Source organism: Oncorhynchus gorbuscha, linkage group LG07 (genome assembly GCF_021184085.1).
Source record: "Oncorhynchus gorbuscha isolate QuinsamMale2020 ecotype Even-year linkage group LG07, OgorEven_v1.0, whole genome shotgun sequence".
NCBI lineage: Eukaryota > Metazoa > Chordata > Actinopteri > Salmoniformes > Salmonidae > Oncorhynchus > Oncorhynchus gorbuscha.
In genome coordinates this window covers 80,675,943-80,692,202 of record NC_060179.1, presented here as the reverse complement: position 1 = coordinate 80,692,202, position 16,260 = coordinate 80,675,943, and the positions used below count along the sequence as shown (strand labels likewise).

The 16,260-nt window shown below is 43.0% G+C and overlaps 1 pseudogene; it reads left to right on the top strand.

Annotated features, from left to right (window-relative positions):
- The first annotated feature begins 7,256 nt into the window (after positions 1 to 7,256).
- LOC124039384 overlaps positions 7,257 to 16,260 on the top strand; it is a 32,548-nt pseudogene continuing 23,544 nt past the window's right edge.

Here is a 16,260-nt window from a genome sequence, read left to right as displayed (position 1 = left end):
GAAATTAAAGCCAGCAGTCTGCACTTTAACCTGGTAGTAAGTTAAAGCCAGCAGTCTGCACTTTAACCTACTAGTAAGTTAAAGCTGACAGTCTGCACTTTAACCTGGTAGTAAGTTAAAGCTGACAGTCTGCACTTTAACCTGGTAGTAAGTTAAAGCTGGCAGTCTGCACTTTAACCTGGTAGTAAGTTAAAGCCGACAGTCTGCACTTTAACCTGGTAGTAAGTTAAAGCAGACAGTCTGCACTTTAACCTGGTAGTAAGTTAAAGCCAGCAGTCTGCACTTTAACCTACTAGTAAGTTAAAGCTGACAGTCTGCACTTTAACCTGGTAGTAAGTTAAAGCTGGCAGTCTGCACTTTAACCTGGTAGTAAGTTAAAGCTGACAGTCTGCACTTTAACCTGGTAGTAAGTTAAAGCTGACAGTCTGCACTTTAACCTGGTAGTAAGTTAAAGCTGGCAGTCTGCACTTTAACCTGGTAGTAAGTTAAAGCTGACAGTCTGCACTTTAACCTGGTAGTAAGTTAAAGCTGACAGTCTGCACTTTAACCTGGTAATGTGCTACTCACAGGAAGCTACACAAACACAAGATCCCACAAACACAAGGGGGAAATGGCTGCCTAAATATGATCCCCCAATTAGAGACAACGATAAACAGCTGCCTCTGATTGGGAACCATACCAGGCCAACATAGAAAAATTAAAACACCTAGATAACCCACCCTAGTCATTGTCATGCCCCAACCACCATAGAGAATAAACAGCTCTCTATGGTCAGGGCGTGACACTCACAACCTTTTGGTTGCTAAGCTACCTGAAGTTTCTGCTGCACCACCACGTCTGTGGCCATACGTGAAATTCGCAAGAATACATTTCTGCAATTTTCCTAAAGTTGCAGTAAAGATAAAGTAAATATATTTAATAACTTGAAGGTGTTATCTCTATAAAATGACAGTATGGCTGCTCTATTCTGATTTCAACTACTGTCAAATCTTGTACTGTGACCACAAATGGGACTCAGGCTTAAACGGGAGCGATCTGTGAGCATAAAAGAGATATGGCCACAGATTTATTGTCAAGAATGCATTTCTGCACTTTGTTAAAAGCTGCCCAGAATCAAGCAAATAATTGTCCAATTATCACCACCAATATAAACGACCATTGCTCAAGGACACTTGACATAGAGTATAACATGCATTCTTTGAACCTCTTGGTGGGGCGGTGAATCCACTTTCATGCAGTGCCACCAGGTTCATACCAATTGCTTGGAACATATATTAACACACTCAAAAAATAAGGGTGTGGTTAGGGTAGACTAGTGTTGTTCCCTGGGGTACACAAAGGTCAAAAGTACACTTCAAGGGTACACATATGAACTCACATGGTACAGTTTGGTAGCTATAACGGGAACTTTTTCTACCAAATATTTTGAATATAAGGTACGATCATCACTGCACTTTGATAGGTGGGGGCAATGTACTGGTGAGGCTCATTTGCGTACCATGGGGCGTTGTCAATCGGTGGTGACGTCACTTGCTCTGAGACCTTGAAGTAGTAGTTCAGTACTCATCTTTAAAAGAAAAAGCAATTTAGGTCAAGATAGTTCATACTAACAAAGGAAATAGAGGGACTGACAGTACAGAAAGAATCTTCATGAAGAAATACTACCAAAAAGAACGACTGAAACTTGTTACAGATGATGGAGTTACCCATGATTCACCAAACAATACTTTGAAAGAGGAAGCAAGGTACTTTAAGCATATGTTTTCGTTTCAGTGTCTTCCATTTCCACTAACCAGAATGTATTGTAAGGACTTTTTGTTCGAATAACAATGTAAAGAAAGACTCGTGTGAAGGCCAAATTACAGAAGAATAACTTATTGATGTAATTAAAGCCTTTAATTCTGGGAAAACTCCAACTAGAAGGTCTGATTTCACTATTACTGAAATAGGACCCAGGTGGTAATTATAAAGATCCAGTCCACTTAAAACATTGAAGGCTCCTTACACTTCAGTGTTCTGACTCTACCAAAAATGCATAGCGCATAGAATTAAAAAGGTATTGTCGGATATTATTCATCCTAATCAGACAGATAAAGGTCACAATAACTTTCTGGCAAAATGTTTCCAGTAACCTACAGGACACTTGCTACCACTAGCAGTCTTGCCCGTGGAACTACTATGCTTTCACTGACTCTTCTGTTGACAACCTGCATATCACTTGCTGATTGGCAGCATACTGTAACAGAGGCGGCCTATCAGAAGATTGCAGGCGTGGCTTTATTCGAGGCATGGCTTTCAGCTGGGTCTGTTTGGTCTCCCGAAAAAGGGAATGTCATCCCAGTTAATGTGGTATGTTCATAAATCTTCTATTTCTTTACTGCAGCCTTGATTAAGTCTGATTAAGTCTTGATTAAGTCTGACGAAAGTACATGTGATAAGGACAATATTTCAATGAAAGGTAGTCACCATGTTATTGTAATACTCAATTCCCCCCCCCCCCCAAATAAAAATCAAATCAAATGTATTTATATAGCCCTTCATAGATCAGCTGATATCTCAAAGTGCTGTACAGAAACCCAGCCTAAAACCTCAAACAGCAAGCAATGCAGGTGTAGAAGCATGGTGGCATCTACACCTACCACACTATCAGGGCAGTGAGTGCGATGGATCAGCTACAGTAAGTTACTGTCAATTTAATAACAGCCCACTTCTAACTAGGTGACAGTAAGTTAATGAGCAAACCAGCTGTCATTAAGCTACTGGAAAACATACAGTAACCTCGTAACACTGCAGCTCTTGATTGTCACAAAAGATTGCAGAACTGACAATGTCAAAAACAGGTGCTCATCCTTCATCAACATAACAATAAAACAACTTAAACTGGTATAACATTTCCACTGAGGGTTGACACAAATATAACATATTTTAGACCATGCCCCCAAATATACTAATAAACCCCTACCACATTACCACCACACACATTTCAAAGTACAGTAACGATTGCACCTAATGCTGCATTCGTAGCCAAGTGGGAATTGGGAATTTACCACATACGACTGGAAAAAAATGATGCGAACAGCCCTCCAACTGGTAATTACTAGTGGGAAACGTGTCTATCATCCATGAGCTCCGATTTCTCCCACATGTTGACCTCTGACTATTCTCTCATCATTGATTTATTTAAATTATTTCATCAATTTTAATTTTTTTTCTGTATAGTTGTCTAATGTTGGTGGGGCATATTATTCCGTTTTAATGGTACTCCTTAAATCACTATGATAAATGTAAGTGTTTCATGAGTGTATTTTTAACAAAACTGAGAGTAACTGACACAGATATGGGTTTCTGTACAGCACTTTAAGATATCAGCTGATGTACGAAGGGCTATATAAATAAATTTGATTTGATTTGATTTGATATGGCATAGCAGGAAGATCATAGTGCTGTGAACCAAGGTTGTGAGTTCAAATCGCAGTTAATTCATAATCAAATATTTAAGTTGAAATCTGCATATTAAAAGAGTTGTATGTGTACCAACTCATTTTTGTTTGCTGGGAATCACCTGTGAAATGAAGTGTGAACATTTGAATCCACATGTGAAAAGTTATGTAATCACATGAAAATCCACATGTGAAAAGTTATGTAATCACATGAAAATCCACATGTGAAAAGTTATGTAATCACATGAAAATCCACATGTGAAAAGTTATGTAATCACATGAAAATCCACATGTGAAAAGTTATGTAATCACATGAAAATCCACATGTGAAAAGTTATGTAATCACATGAAAATCCACATGTGAAAAGTTATGTAATCACATGAAAATCCACATGTGAAAAGTTATGTGAAAAGTTATGTAATCACATGAAAATCCACATGTGAAAAGTTATGTAATCACATGAAAATCCACATGTGAAAAGTTATGTAATCACATGAAAATCCACATGTGAAAAGTTATGTAATCACATGAAAATCCACATGTGAAAAGTTATGTAATCACATGAAAATCCACATGTGAAAAGTTATGTAATCACATGAAAATCCACATGTGAAAAGTTATGTAATCACATGAAAATCCACATGTGAAAAGTTATGTAATCACATGAAAATCCACATGTGAAAAGTTATGTAATCACATGAAAATCCACATGTGAAAAGTTATGTAATCACATGAAAATCCACATGTGAAAAGTTATGTAATCACATGAAAATCCACATGTGAAGTGTTCCAAAACACATGATTTGTGGAAATATCATGTGAAATTATGTTTTTTTCTATAAAGGCAGAAGGGGATCCAGCCCGACAGCTCTCGATGGTGCAGTTCGTGAGGGTCCTTGATCGAGCCACTCATATCACTTCATGATGACAGAAGTAAGTGTTACTACACATTTCCCTGTCGCTTGATCAAAATGAGAAAAAATCTTGACACATAGACTCCAATCGATCGTACCAATGTTGCAGAGTCCTTACCACGGGTGCTTCCTGTTTACGTTTCTGTCTATAGGTGGGGAGGAGCAGAACGGAGGTGTCATCTGATTTAATAATAATATATAATAATATAATAATATAATAATATATGCCATTTGATTTGCCAAAGGGAGGGCGGGGGAAGGCCTTGTAGCCATCCTGGAAGGGATATTAACAATGATCAAGAGTGTTCGATGCGTGTGTAGCACATGAGATGTGTAGACATCATTTCGGTAGCGTTTTCTTATTAAGATTGCCTTTATTATAGTATCTTTATTAATGTCCAGTGTAGTTCCTTGAGGGCCTTTGCAGCGTCAGCTTAGGGGTGAATATGCACAGCAGTGACAATGACGCAAGAATATTCTCCCGGGGAGGAAATGCGATCGGCATTTGATGGTGAGGTATTCCAGATCGGGAGAACAAAAGGAACTTTAGTTCCTGTACTTCATCACAATCACACCATGAGTTGTTAACCCCTTCGCCTTTCTTTTTCCTGGAGAGTAGTTTTTTTCCTGTTCGCCCGATGGACGGAGAACCATGCTGGCTAAATGGATGGGGACAGTATATCCGGAGAGAGCCATTATTCCTTGAAACGGAGTATGTAACAGTTCCTGATGTCTCTCTAGAAGGAGATCCTCGCCCTGAGCTTGTCTACTTTATGCCCAGGGACTGAGCATTAGTGAATAGTGTACTCGGAAGTGGTGGACGGTATGCACACCGTCTGTGTCTGACCACTTCTTCTTCCTCTTCTCCTGCGTCTGCGTTTATGTTACTGCAAAGTTGGCTAAGAGCTAGAAAAAGGGTGACCATGTCTGCCGGCGCCAACTTGTTCACGGGCCATAACCCGATACGCTATGGTTCTACTTAATCAAACTCCCTTGTTGGCTTTTCAAATCAAATCCAATCAAATTGCATCTGTCACATGCACCGAATACAACAGGTGTAGGTAGACCTATACAGTGATTGGGTAGATTGACTGGCTGGTTGCCTAGCTAGCTAGTTCTGTAGCTAAGTGTTATCTGACCTTACAGTGACATGCTTTCTTACAAGCCCTTAACCAACAGTTCGGTTTTAAGAAAAATACGTGTTTAGAAATAGATTAGTAAAACATTTTTCATAAAAGTTACAAATAATTAAATAGCAGCAGTTAAATAACAATACCTAGGCTATATACAGGGGGACTGGTACAAAGTCAATGTGGAGGATATATACAGGGGGACTGGTACATAGTCAATGTGGAGGCTATATACAGGGGGACTGGTACAAAGTCAATGTGGAGGCTATATACAGGGGGACTGGTACATAGTCAATGTGGAGGCTATATACAGGGGGACTGGTACAAAGTCAATGTGGAGGCTATATACAGGGGGACTGGTACATAGTCAATGTGGAGGCTATATACAGGGGGACTGGTACAAAGTCAATGTGGAGGCTATATACAGGGGGACTGGTACAAAGTCAATGTAGGGGGACACCGGTTAGTCAAGGTAATTGAGGTAATATGTACATGTAGGTAGAGTTAAAGTGACTATGCATAGATAATAAACAGAATTTGTGTTCAAATACCCATTCTAACATACTGTATACGACATACTTAATGAATATATACTACATACTATATACTATTAGTTCATTTTAGTATACTGTAAATGAACAGTATCCTTTCAGAGCCAGAGTGCAAGGGAAATTCAGAGGTTGTCAGATTGTCCGTTTCGGCTCCTAATAATTGCAGTCAAGCACCTAAACTAACGTTGGCAAGCTTGCTAGCTACTTCCAGACACAAATGAGACCATTCTGATCATTTTACTCGCCCTAGCAAAGCCGATTAGGCAGTTTTCATGTTATCCAGAGCGTTGATGACTGTAACTGTGCTTCTGGCAACAATTTAATTACGTTTTTTTGCCGATTACTGACACCAGCCATATTCAACCGGGTTGAGCGTTCGTAAATACGTTATTCTCCGCTCTGGTACACTCAGACGAGAGTGCTCTGAAACCGGAGATAATTTATGAAAACACCCGAATGTCCATTGAGAACGCACAGGGACTATACCGTTTATCTAAACTAAGAATGACAGGAATAATCAAGTCAAGAAACATTGGGTAGTTAGGAATGGGGGTGGCAACGCAAATAGTCTAGATATCTTTTGGAGAAGGAGGCGAGGAGAGAGGACGTATAATCAAGGTATTGCAATTGAGATTCTCCCCAAATAGCGTGCACAGGTTCTAGGATAGGACAGGGTTGATTTAGGCTGTTGTGCCTCTGCTTCATAATAAAATGGTTACCTTAATTCCCTGAATAGAAGGGCACCACCCTGTTACAACTGTACCAGTGTAACACTGAGAGGCACTGTTGTAATTCTAATGACCAACGGATAATGACGAGGCATCAAAAAACGGAGGCTACTGCATCATATTTAATATGATTGTATTTTGAAGTATCAGTCCATCAAAATGTATTGCTAAATATTTATTCTACACTGTGCGGTTTTATAGGAAAAGGTAAATACATTTGAAAAAAAACTACTACAAAAAAAACTAGATATTTCATAAATTATAACATTCATGGCTGGACATTTCTCACTATTGTCTTGTCTTATAATTAAGATGGTGATGATAAGTATTATTATTAGGCCTAGTACATGTTGTTACAGTTACAGGTTGCAAATAGCAAGTTTTAGTTGAACTGATTCATCAGGTGTCCAGGTAAATAGTCAAGGAATTGCATCAGTGAAATCCCATTAAGACGTAAATTAAACAAATATGTACATTTGGATCCCGGAAGTCGCCTTGCCTGAATCCTGTTCAGCTCAAAGCCTTCTGACTGTGCGTCGCAAGTGTAGCTGGAGAAGGAAGTGGCAGATGAGTGAGATTATCCACCACTAAGCAAAAGCAACCTACCGGTGGTTACGGTACACAGGCGATTCAGACGGAGCGAACAGGTTGGTGTCTAGTAGAAAATGGGCAACGTTGACTCCAAACTCAACTTCAGAAAAGCTGTGATACAACTGACAACCAAAACACAGGTTTGTTGAAATAATAACTCTCTTTTGGGGTAGGCTAATGCAGAGTTTAAATATTTATGAACACTTCTGTTTTTCAAGATACAAATAGCAATTCCAGTGCGCCAGATGGTAGCCTTGTATTTGACACATGGATGAGAGGGTGGATAAATATGGAAAGAGCTACCATCTGTCTAAAAACACGGTTTACTGGTTTGTCTAAATGTAAACTTTGAATTCAAATATAGGCATAAGATATATATATACATAATTGGCTATATGAACTGACAATTAGATTAATTGCAGGGTACTGTTATAAATACTGCAAATTTGTGTTATAGAATTGTGACTCATAACTTGGCAACAATGTTTCTATTTTGTAATCGAATGTTGCATTGCAATCTACTTCTGTAGTTCCAATATAAACCCCACCAAGAGGCTGAGGTGGATCTGATGCAGAGCTACAATGAGATGCAGGTCTAAATACAGTTCATTCAGTGCCTGCTGTTGTGGCTGGCACTTGAATTGATCAGTTGCACAGTTTACCCGACAATTCAGCTGTTGGAAAATACACAACAACAAAAAACAGGGTAGTTTAGATAACATTACCAGCTACATTTCTGATGATTTGGTTGTTGAATGAATCATAACATTCAGACAATGTGGCTGATTTTAATGTGGGCTGAAATACATTAAAGTTAGACAAATAAGCATCAGTCTAAACTGCAGTGTATAGGTTATATTTACTCTGTCATCAAGGACGTTCTGGAAAGATCTTAGAACAACTGGTATTATAATAGAATATGCAAATCAAGAACATGTGAAGTAGGCCAGTAGCTGAATATATTGTCTGACAAGAACATGTGAAGTAGGCCAGTAGCTGAATATATTGTCTGACAAGAACATGTGAAGTAATAATATAATAATATATGCCATTTCTTTGGCTGTCATGTTTACATTCTAAGTATGGGTGGTCCCGGAATCACCCACCCACTCACCAACTGAGCCCACTCACCCATCCATCCAATATATTGTCCAAGAACCCAAGCCATCCACCCATCCATCCACTCACCCATCCATCCACTCACCCATCTATCCATCCACTCACCCATCCATCCATCCACTCACCCATCCATCCATCCACTCATCTATCCACTCATCCATCCACTCACCCATCCATCCACTCACCCATCCATCCACTCATCCATCCATCCAACCAACCATCCATCCATCCATTCACCCATCCATACATCCATCCACTCACCCATCCATCCATCCATTCACCCATCCATCCATACACCCACTCACTCATCCATCCATCCATACACCCTCCACCCACCCACTCACCCCCCACTCACGCATCCAACCATCCATTCACCCATCCATTCACCCATCCATCCATACACCCACTCACGCATCCAACCATCCATTCACCCATCCATCCACCCATCCATCCACCCACCCACTCACGCATCCAACCATCCATCCATTCACCCATCCATCCATACACCCTCCACCCACCCACTCACGCATCCAACCATCCATCCATTCACCCATCCATCCATACACCCTCCACCCATCCACTCACGCATCCAACCATCCATTCATCCATCCATACACCCTCCACCCACCCACTCACGCATCCATCCAACCATCCATCCATTCACCCATCCATCCATACACCCTCCACCCACCCACTCACGCATCCATCCATCCATCCATTCCCCCATCCATCCATTCACCCATCCATCCATACACCCACTCACGCATCCATCCAACCATCCATCATTCACCCATCCATCCAACCATCCATCCATACACCCACTCACGCATCCATCCATCCATCCATTCACCCATCCATCCATACACCCTCCACCCACCCACTCACGCATCCAACCATCCATCCATTCACCCATCCATCCATACACCCTCCACCCACCCACTCACGCATCCAACCATCCATTCATCCATCCATACACCCTCCACCCACCCACTCACGCATCCATCCATCCAACCATCCATCCATTCACCCATCCATCCATACACCCACCCACTCACGCATCCATCCAACCATCCACCCACCACTCACCCTCCCACTCACACATCCATCCATCCATTCACCCATCCATACACTCATCCATCCATCCATCCTCCTGGACTAAAAGGCAATAAAGAATCTCCATCAAAAGTTATTAAGTATTATGTATACGGGGAACCGGCCCCTGACGTTTCTTTCTGTCTATATTTAACTGTTTTCCTCCTGTAGGCTACAGCCAAGCAGGTCTCTCTTCCTGTAGTCTACAGCCAAGCAGGTCTCTCTCTCCTCCTGTAGGTTACAGCCAAGCAGGTCTCTCTCTCCTCCTGTAGGCTACAGCCAAGCAGCTCTCTCTCTCCTGTAGGCTACAGCCAAGCAGCTCCCTCCTCCTGTAGGCTACAGCCAAGCAGCTCCCTCCTCCTGTAGGCTACAGCCAAGCAGCTCTCTCCTCCTGTAGGCTACAGCCAAGCAGCTCTCTCTCTCCTCCTGTAGTCTACAGCCAAGCAGCTCTCTCTCTCCTCCTGTAGGCTACAGCCAAGCAGCTCTCTCTCTCCTCCTGTAGGCTACAGCCAAGCAGCTCTCTCTCTCCTCCTGTAGGCTACAGCCAAGCAGCTCTCTCTCTCCTCCTGTAGGCTACAGCCAAGCAGCTCTCTCTCTCCTCCTGTAGGCTACAGCCAAGCAGCTCTCTCTCCTCCTGTAGGCTAGCAGCCAGGCTACAGCAGCTCTCTCTCTCTCCTCCTGTAGGCTACAGCCAAGCAGCTCTCTCTCCTCCTGTAGGCTACAGCCAAGCAGCTCAAGCTCTCTCCTCCTGTCGCTCTCCTCCTGTAGGCTACAGCCAAGCAGGCTCGCCAAGCAGCTCTCTCCTCCTGTAGGCTACAGCCAAGCAGCTCGCTCTCTCCTCCTGTAGGCTACGGCCAAGCAGCTCGCTCTCTCCTCCTGTAGGCTACAGCCAAGCAGCTCGCTCTCTCCTCCTGTAGGCTACAGCCAAGCAGCTCGCTCTCTCCTCCTGTAGGCTACAGCCAAGCAGCTCGCTCTCTCCTCCTGTAGGCTACAGCCAAGCAGCTCGCTCTCTCCTCCTGTAGGCTACAGCCAAGCAGCTCTCTCCTGTAGGCGGATGTACCTGATCCCTGTCTGTTCATCTCCCCCAGCCCGTGGAGGCTACGGACCATGCCTTCTGGGACCAGTTCTGGGCGGATACTGCCACTACCGTCCAGGATGTGTTTGCTCTGGTACCGGCAGCGGAGATACGAGCTGTCAGAGAAGAATCTCCCTCCAATCTGGCAACCCTCTGTTACAAGGTAATCGTGTGTGTGTGTGTGTGTGTGTGTGTGTGTGTGTGTGTGTGTGTGTGTGTGTGTTTAACTATACTTGTGGGGACCAGAAGATCGCACTAGAATACTAAACAAACACACATTTGACCAACTGGGGACATTTTTTTAGTCCCCACAAGGTCAAATGCTGTTTCTAGGGGGTTTAGGGTTAAGGTTAGAATTTGTGTTTGGGTTAGAATTTAGTGTTGGATTAGGAGCTATTATAGGTTTATGGGTTAGGGAAAATAGGATTTTGAATTTTGTGTGTGTGTGTGTCCCTTAACACTCACACCCATATTGAAAATGGCATATTTTGGACATTGACAAGCGCCTAAATATAAACTCAGTGGCTGTACAGTAACATACTATACATGACATCAGAGCTCAGTGACTGTACAGTAACATACTATACATGATGTCAGAGCTCAGTGTCTGTACAGTAACATGCTATACATGACATCAGAGCTCAGGGTCTGTACAGTAACATGCTAAACATGACATCAGAGCTAAGTGTAATATAACTAACATAATAATATATGACATTTAGCAGAGCTCAGGGTCTCAAAGCACTTACAGCTCTGAATGGGTTTTGACTAACAGACGTTCTGAACTTGGGCACCTCCCGGGACTTGAACCATCCCTTCCTCTAATCGGACAACTCTTGCACCTTTTTGAGTCTGAGTGGAAATACATGACATTAAGAGGATTTGATTAGATCTTCATGTATTTTGAAAGATGAGACGCTAAAGATGATGATAATTACTGCTTTGATGTCGCATCAGAGCTCACCTGTGTGTCCAAACGGGCACTTCACATTTCTACGTCATAAAACTCATGTGATGTACAGAGTCAACGTTTATGATCTCTGTGTTTTGATCTACAGTTACATGATGACATGGTGTTATACCCTGGGTTGTCTTGAACAGAATGAGCCAATGTTTTGTCCTACTGTGAAGCAAATTTGCCACGGACCATGCATCTGAATGCACAAATGACTCCGTTCTTTGCGGACCTAAAGTACGATCTGCTTCTCTGAGTTCTCTACTGAAAGCCTAACATTGTCAGATTGTATTTTATCATGTTGTAATGGAACAAGCTTTTAGATGATGCCCACCTGACCCAGATTGCGATTTATAATGGACTTGTTTTTTGATTGCGTAAACAACAGCGGGGATGCAGGGTTTTGTTCCTAACTTAACAGCTACAAGTGTGCTCACTCTAGTTCCTCAACACCACAGCTAGGCGAGCTCAAAAAAAGCACCTTATAGTTGAAGACTCTTTCTATGAGTCATAAAAGTGCTTTGAAATGACTTCGGAACTGTGGACACTTTGGAGAGGTGTGTGTGTGTGGACACTTTGGAGAGGTGTGTGTGTGTGTGGACACTTTGGAGAGGGGTGTGTGTGTGTGGACACTTTGGAGAGGTGTGTGTGTGTGTGGACACTTTGGAGAGGTGTGTGTGTGTGTGACACTTTGGAGAGGGTGTGTGTGTGTGTGGACACTGTGTGTGTGTGGACACTTTGGAGAGGGTGTGTGTGTGTGTGTGGAGAGGTGTGTGTGTGTGTGGGTACTTTGGAGAGGTGTGTGTGTGTGTGTGGACACTTTGGAGAGGTGTGTGTGTGTGTGTGTGGACACTTTGGAGAGGTGTGTGTGTGGACACTTTGGAGAGGTGTGTGTGTGGACACTTTGGAGAGGTGTGCGTGTGTGTGTGTGTGGACACTTGGAAACACCAGTTAGTCCTCTACTCAAACCCTTGTCATTGTTTTCGTCTTACGTCGCACCTACCCCACATTTTCCAAGAATATTTTCTTATAATGTTCCTGAAAGTATTCAGAGTATTTTCAGATTTCGTTATCAACAAATGTGGTCGAGAAGCACAGTAAATGTAAAATGCACATAAAATCAATAGTGTCATGTTCGGACTCAGCCTTGAGTCAGGTGAACTGTCGTGTCCTCACCTTTTAGTCTAATACTTATCCCCATAATCTTTCCCTTTTGATTGTTACCACGGTTATGCATATGTGGTCCATATTTCTTCTGTAAGAAACCTTTCAGAGTGGGGCAGTGGTCTGAGGCATTGCATCGCAGTGCCACTAGAGATCCTGGTTCAAGTCCAGATTCCCATGGGTCAGCGCACAATTGGCCCAGCGTCGTCCGGGTTAGGGGTGGGGTTTGGCCGGCAGGGATGTTTTGTCACATCGCGCACTAGCAACTCCTGTGGGGGACCGGGCGCAATGCATTCTGACACCGTTGCCAGGTGTACGGTGCTTCCTCCGACACATTGGTGCGGTTGGCTTCCAGGGGGGAAGTGGATATTTTATCACGAAGCAGTGCGGCGTGGCTGGGTTGTGTTTCGGAGGCCGCACGGCTCTCGACCTTTGTCTCTCCCGAGTCCGTACGGGAGTTACAGCGATGGGACAAGACTGAAACTACCAATTGAATACCACAAAATTAGGGAGAAAAAGTAAATTAAGTTTAAAAGAAAAACTTTCAATGTAGCCTTAACCATATAGGCTACTTCCCAGGAGATGTAAGGGGTTAACCTTTTTTTTGTCTACCTTGGATACAGTTGAGAAAGTAGTACAGTAACATTACAGTGCATGTATTCTGAGTGTGTTTAGTGGTGCTGTATTGTAACAGGTGTATTCTGAGTGTGTTTAGTGGTGCTGTACTGTAACAGGTGTATTCTGAGTGTGTTTAGTGGTGCTGTACTGTAACAGGCGTATTCTGAGTGTGTTTAGTGGTGCTGTACTGTAACAGGCGTATTCTGAGTGTGTTTAGTGGTGCTGTACTGTAACAGGTGTATTCTGAGTGTGTTTAGTGGTGCTGTAGCAGGTGTATTCTGAGTGTGTTTAGTGGTGCTGTACTGTAACAGGTGTATTCTGAGTGTGTTTAGTGGTGCTGTAACAGGCGTATTCTGAGCAGGTGTTTATTCTGAGTGTGTTTAGTGGTGCTGTACTGTAACAGGTGTATTCTGAGTGTGTTTAGTGGTGCTGTAACAGGCGTATTCTGAGTGTGTTTAGTGGTGCTGTAGCAGGTGTATTCTGAGTGTGTTTAGTGGTGCTGTAGCAGGTGTATTCTGAGTGTGTTTAGTGGTGCTGTAACAGGTGTATTCTGAGTGTTTAGTGTTTAGTGGTGTGTTTGTAGCAGTATTCTGAGTGTGTTTAGTGTGTATTCTGAGTGTGTTTAGTGGTGCTGTAACAGGCGTATTCTGAGTGTGTTTAGTGGTGCTGTGGTGTATTCTGAGTGTGTTTAGTGGTGCTGTAACAGGTGTATTCTGAGTGTGTTTAGTGGTGCTGTAGCAGGTGAGTGTTTTAGTGGTGCTGTAACAGGTCTGAGTGTGTTTAGTGGTGCTGTAACAGGTGTATTCTGAGGTGTTTAGTGGTGCTGTAGCAATTCTGAGTGTGTTTAGTGGTGCTGTGGGTTTTCAATGTTTAGTGGTGCTGTAACAGGTCAGGTGTTCCATCTGGGTTTGCTTCTAATATGTCTCGTGTGTGTGTGTGTGTGTGTGTGTGTGTGTGTGTGTGTGTGTTGTGTGTGTGTGTGTGTGAGCCTTTTCTGTATTTAAACAGAGTCCATTGGTTACCTTGGATACAGTTGGTGTGAAAGGAATGCTAGTGTTTGTTGTTCAGTTGAATGTAAAGGCTTTATTACTGCAGCAGATGGACTGAACTATTGTTGAATGTTCTGCCTGTGTCGCGCCTCAAGGGTCCACTGAATAAGACCTCAAATGGAAACGCTTGTATAAAAGCAGGAAATGAAGCAGTTTGTGTGTTGTGTTGTGCTAACTATCCATGGTAATGTGTCCATTCCAGGCAGTGGAGAAGCTTGTCCAGGGGGCTGACTCTGGTTGTCCCTCGGAGAAGGAGAGACAGATCGTCCTGAACTGCATCCGTCTGCTCACACGTATCCTACCGTATATCTTTGAGGACGCAGACTGGAGAGGCTTCTTCTGGTCCACCGTGCCTGGTGCCGGGAGAGCTGGGGTAAGTGTACTGGTCTCCTCATCTTGGCTGAGGTTGGCCAGAACAGTGCCCTTCCAATAGAGAGAAGAAACGCTGTGCAGATGTGTTCTGTGTTACCCTATAGCCCATTGGACATTTGAGCCTTTTGAGGCTGTGATTTCATCATGTATGCAATTTGTGTATCGGTTTATCAGAGGTCATATGAATTATTATTAGTTTGTTTGAGACTCACTTTTCGGTTCCCTTCATTTTTGTCTCCCCTTGGCAAATTAAGAGGGATGCACACTGCCAAGGATGCTAGTCTCTGTCTCCACTCGCTAGCCTCTTTCTCGAGCTCTCTGGCAGCTTGAGTTGAAAAGATAGCCTGTTATGCAATCCATTAAATTAACTCAGTCTCTCAGAATCAGTGTGTGTTTTCTTCTCCCTATGAACTTACATCAGCATGCCTGCTATGTCTCTACAGAGAGCGCGAGAGACGTGATTGGATCAGACGTGATTGGATCAGACTAGTGAGTTCATGACTGCTTCACCATAGTCCTTACCCAGCACTGTCACTGACTGAACAAATCATTTAAATTCTGGTTGAATTACTTTATGTACAGATATATGTACTTGTTTACATATCATTGGATAGAGGATTGTTTTTCTCATGGTGAAAAAGCATGCTGGGAAATTGGCACCCAAGATTCACTGTGTCGTGGGTTGGAGAGCAGACAGACACAGAAATACTATTCTTTCCCAACTCCGGGTTTGATCTTTCACCCTTTTCAGGTTTGTATGGATCAGATCTTCTACTTGGAGCTGTGAGTTCTCCACTCTGGTACTGTCTGGACCCCACTACTGCAGCTACTGCTGTGTTGTCTGGTGGGATACGTGTCTATTCAGGTTTTCAAAGCTGTGACCTGCCAGTGTTGTAAGATCTGACCATGCAGGGTTGTGTTCATTAGGGCACACCTTACACACAGTTTTTCAAACATCTTGATACACACACACACACACACAAAAAAATGTTTGTTGATTTTTGGACAAGATTATGTTGTGCCTCCCCGTTGCAGTCTGTTTTCATGCCTAATGAACACTATCCTGAGGTTGAGAGAGCTCTTTGAGTAGGGGATTTCCTTCTCCCTTAATGTCTGCTAATTGTTGAGCCAGCTGGGTCTCCTATTACCTGGCCTGACGAGCACCTCAGCCTGCCTGAACAGTGCTCATATTGTGCCCCCCTCCATCTTGCCTCCCATGCATCCCTCCTGGACAATGGTTGAATTGAAGAGGTATTGGATAACCTTTTAATTAAAGTGAGAGGCTGGATGGGTGAATGGTGAACTATTATGGGAATGGGAGGGAATGCAGAATGGCTGTCAATGAGGAGGCATTCTGTACTACACTTTGATTTGGACTGGTTGATATATTTCTGCCACATTCTTTATGCAGTTCTACTGAGCCCATCATATACTACAGTAATAATATATACATGCACTATT